We start from the raw sequence: 4,344 nt of genomic DNA, 5'->3' as shown, positions 1-4,344 counted from the left end.
TTATTTTGTCTTTTATTAGCATATTTGGTATCGGAGTAATTCAAAAGTTATTGAAAGTAATCCAGTTAAAATAACCCAACCCAACCCGGTTCATACGGCAGTTCATCTTTTCCATTTCTGTTGCCTACATATTATCAAACACATCTTCTTAATTATGTGGATGGATCTTTACAGCATTATTGAAACACTTTCAATGGATACATGCTCACCAGTGGTAGGCCGTCAGGGCCGACAAGTCCTTCTCTGCCGGCCTAAAAAAAAATCAAACCATGTATGTCACGAGACCGGACCAGATCGGAGGCAGGAGGCAGGAAGGATGAACTCGCGTAATGACCAGTTACTTTTATTTAGCAAAATAAAAGTTGTCCGACACTCAGGGACAAAACAAAACAAAAACAGGCTTCAAGGCAAACAGGAACTCAGACTAGAAATACTCACAAAACAGGCTTTTACTCAGAACGGGCAAACACAGGTTTCAACAAGTCAAACAGAACAGATTAATGCAGAACAGAAAACGCAATGAACCAGCAACCGGTAATACCCACAACCCGCCCTTAAGAAGCACACACGCAAATTAGACGATCTGATACAGCCGGTCCCCAGGGGGCGGGGCCAGTCGGTCGCCACGGCGACCATGCTGGACATGACTATGTAAGTACATGGTTCTTGCAACCTCAGTGGAAATGTTGAAATCAAGGCTTAAGACACACTTCTACTCTATAGCATATGAATAACCTATACCTTTTGTGGACAATATCTAATTATTTGTAATTGCAACATCCTTTGCTGTCTGGTCATCCTGAAAGGGGGATGCCACAAGGTTTCTTCATTTTCCTCATGTTGAGGTTTTTGAGTTTTTCCTTGCCCTCATGTTGGTTTCAGATCAGGGGATGGTGTAATAATAGTCTGAAATAATAGTGCAATAACCTGTGCAGCCCTTTGAGACTCTTTGTGATTAAGGGCGTCACAAATAAACATTACTTGACTTGACTTGACATGTCATTTGATTATATTTTGTCCACCAGTATGTATTAAATAATTCAAACCTGACTGTCAGCTTTGTTTCATTGATTTTCCCTTGGTTGCGCTGTTTCCAGATGTGTGCTTTTTTTTTTTTAATTTTAATTTTAAAACATTGAACCAGTCACATTTCAGCCATTTGTCACGAAACGAAACAGGAAACTTAAAACGAGTTATTGGGGAGAGAAGGCATGCGCGCACTCGATCAGTTGTTGCAGAAGTCCAAACAAAAGATTACCGAGATAGAGGCTACCGCGGCGAACCCGTTTAACTTGATTGGTTTGCCGTTTGGTGATAGTCGGTGTATACCGGATGGTACCCATCATTGACAAATTTGCGTTTTTCCGTGCAGATTTTCTTGTACGTCATACACGTCTTAAAATGCATAAGAAACATACGTTTTACGGCAAAAACGTACAGCTTGTCAGCTATGGATTAAAGATTGCACAAATATATTTGTTTCATTTCCAGTTTTATCCACATGTAAGTTGCAGTGGGTTGCAAGGCACATGTTCAATTTTGTGGCCAATTTGGGGCTCTAGGGTGCGCCATACATTTCACAAATTACCATACCTGTCAAGCTGTACGTTTTTGCCGTACAAAGTACGTTTATTATGCATTTTAAGACGTGTACGATGTACAAGAAAATCTGTACGGAAAAAACGCAAATTGGTCAATCATGTGTACCATCCGGTATACACCTACTATCACCAAACGGGAAATCAATCAAGTCAAACGAGTTCGCCGCGGTAGCCTCTATCTCGGTATGTTTGTTTTTTCTCGTAGCAAACAAAGCGAGTGGTTTGATGCTACTGTGCGCATGCATCTGCCGCCTCGGATTTCATGTGGACTTATGTAGTAAAAGGAAGTCCGTCTCTTTTAAGAGAACCGGCTTTTTTGGCTCAACTCATTTAAGAGAGCCGGCTCTCAAACGGCTCACTTGCTTTAATGCCTTATATTACGAATCATTATTGGATAGATAGATAGATAGATAGATAGATAGATAGATAGATAGATAGATAGATAGATAGATAGATAGATAGATAGATAGATAGATAGATAGATAGATAGATAGATAGATAGATAGATAGATAGATAGATAGATAGATCGGTCGGTCGGTCGGTAGGTAGGTAGCTAGGTAGGTAGGTAGGTAGGTAGGTAGGTAGGTAGGTAGGTAGGTAACCAGAACAGACCAGTGGACCCCAGAGCATTTTTTAACTCTTTTATTAAGGAAGCGTTCAGGGCTCGCTGGAGACGTGATGGCCGTCAGACGTCAGCAGCGGCGCCGGGGAGATAACTTCGGAACGAGTACTGAATCGTAGTGCGGAAGTCAGGCAGGTCGTGTTTACCGGGGCTGGAGAGGAAATCGAAGCGTGGGACAGAAACTGGTCGGATCGGAGGCAGGCAGAAACGGGTAAGCAGAGTTCTTAAATGAACGGGATATCAGGAGAAACACACAGAGTTACAAATGTACACTCTGACACTGGTCTCTGGACGCAGCGCGCTTAAGAGAGAAGTGCCAGCCAATCAGAAGCGCCCACCCAGGCGCCACATGCTTGCTCCAGGTGATCTGAGTTAGTAATCATGACATATACTTTATTATTGTTGTATAAAGAAGTTAGTATAATACGAGAAAATGAAAAAAGACAGGTTTGTGGTTACCACTTTAATCAGTATATTACCAACAATAATTGAATGCAGAAAATGAATTCATAATTTAAATAAGAAAATATATTATTTTACTTAATTATATTTGCATGTTTTTTTCCTTCTATAGTGAACGTCCAAGCGACTTCATTTTTGAACTTTTTTTTTATAATAAACCTCATTCATGTTGAGCAACTCGGGATCTCACAACAAAATGTTCATTAACAATGTAACGTATTTTCCGCACTATAGGGTGCACCGGGTTATAGGGCGCACCCCCAAAATATAATTTTTGGTCCTATATCTTCCATAGATAAGGCGCACCGGATTATAAGGCGCTACAATGGGAACGTCGACAAAACAGTCAGATGATTCAGTCCAACCGATTACCCCCTTAACATTCCCAAAGCTTGCAAAGAAGTAAATACGTGCCTCAGACACGTGCGGATGCTGTGTCCGTACGATGTCACTCAAATGCATCATTTCAAATATAATTCGGAAGGTTAAAGTCTTGGGATTCAAGAAATGCCAACCATTCCTTAGTTTCTATTTTCTTTTTCGCTCGCAACTTTACTGTGCATATGACAATAAACACTTGGAATTGAGTTTAATTCACTCAACTCATCACAGCAACCAAGATCGTTCTAAAACAAGATACCGGGAAAATATAAAGCCGCATAGCTCACCTAAGTTCTCACGTTCAATAATGATACGCAACCAAGGTCTTCTTACAACCGTGAGTGTAGTAAATCCAGGAGAGTAAAAAATTTACAAATACAGACTAATAAAACATGTTTCTTTATGGCGTAGTTTAGCAAGCTTTCTATTCAGTCATCTTTTTCGGCCAATTGCAGGGTTTGTTTTGGCCCTCTAGCCTATCCGAGGCTCCGAATAACTTCAGCCAATAGCGATCGATTTAACTGATGATTGACACATCTTTTTCGGCCAATTGCAGGGTTTGTTTTGGCCCTCTAGCCTATCCGAGGCTCTGAATAACTTCAGCCAATAGCGATCGATTTAACGGATGATTGACACATCTTTTTCGGCCAATTGCAGGGTTTGTTTCGGCCCTCTAGCCTTCCATTGGTTAGCCAATGAAACGCCGGTATATAAATCCCAGCATACACCGCGGACTACTCCACGTTCGGGGGAAAATCGAGTCGGCGGCTGTTGCGTAAGTTGCAAGACCTTGCGATTTAATACTGAGCCATATATAAGGCGCACTGTATTATAAGGCGCATGGTCAGCTTTTGAAAAAAATAAGACTTTTAGGTGCGCCTTATAGTGCGGAAATTACGGTATATGATATAACGAAACACATGCACAATATAACATGTTAAACTACATCAATAAACACGTTTGGTGTAAGATTATTCTGTATTTTTTAAGAGAAAATACGACCATTTGTAAGGGAGCCCTGGAACATGACAAGTATGAATTACGGTTCTCTTTTTTTCAAAGTGGGGAAAGTGGTCCGTCCACCAAGAGTTCAAACTCTAGTACTTTTCGGGGTCCTACACGCCAGTGAGCATGTCAATCAGGATTACACCCCTCTACCCGACCATACCCCTCCCAAGTTATCCTTAGCTGGAACTAGACCCCCCCCCTTCTTTTCTGTTTCCTCCTTTCTGCCTGCCCTCGGCTTCGCTCCGCGTGCATATAAAAGGCGCACAGCA

The sequence above is a fragment of the Urocampus carinirostris genome, chromosome 6, assembly GCF_059441175.1.
Source record: "Urocampus carinirostris isolate Australia breed hairy pipefish chromosome 6, RoL_Ucar_1.0, whole genome shotgun sequence".
Classification (NCBI taxonomy): Eukaryota; Metazoa; Chordata; class Actinopteri; order Syngnathiformes; family Syngnathidae; genus Urocampus; species Urocampus carinirostris.
This window is presented reverse-complemented; position numbering follows the sequence as displayed.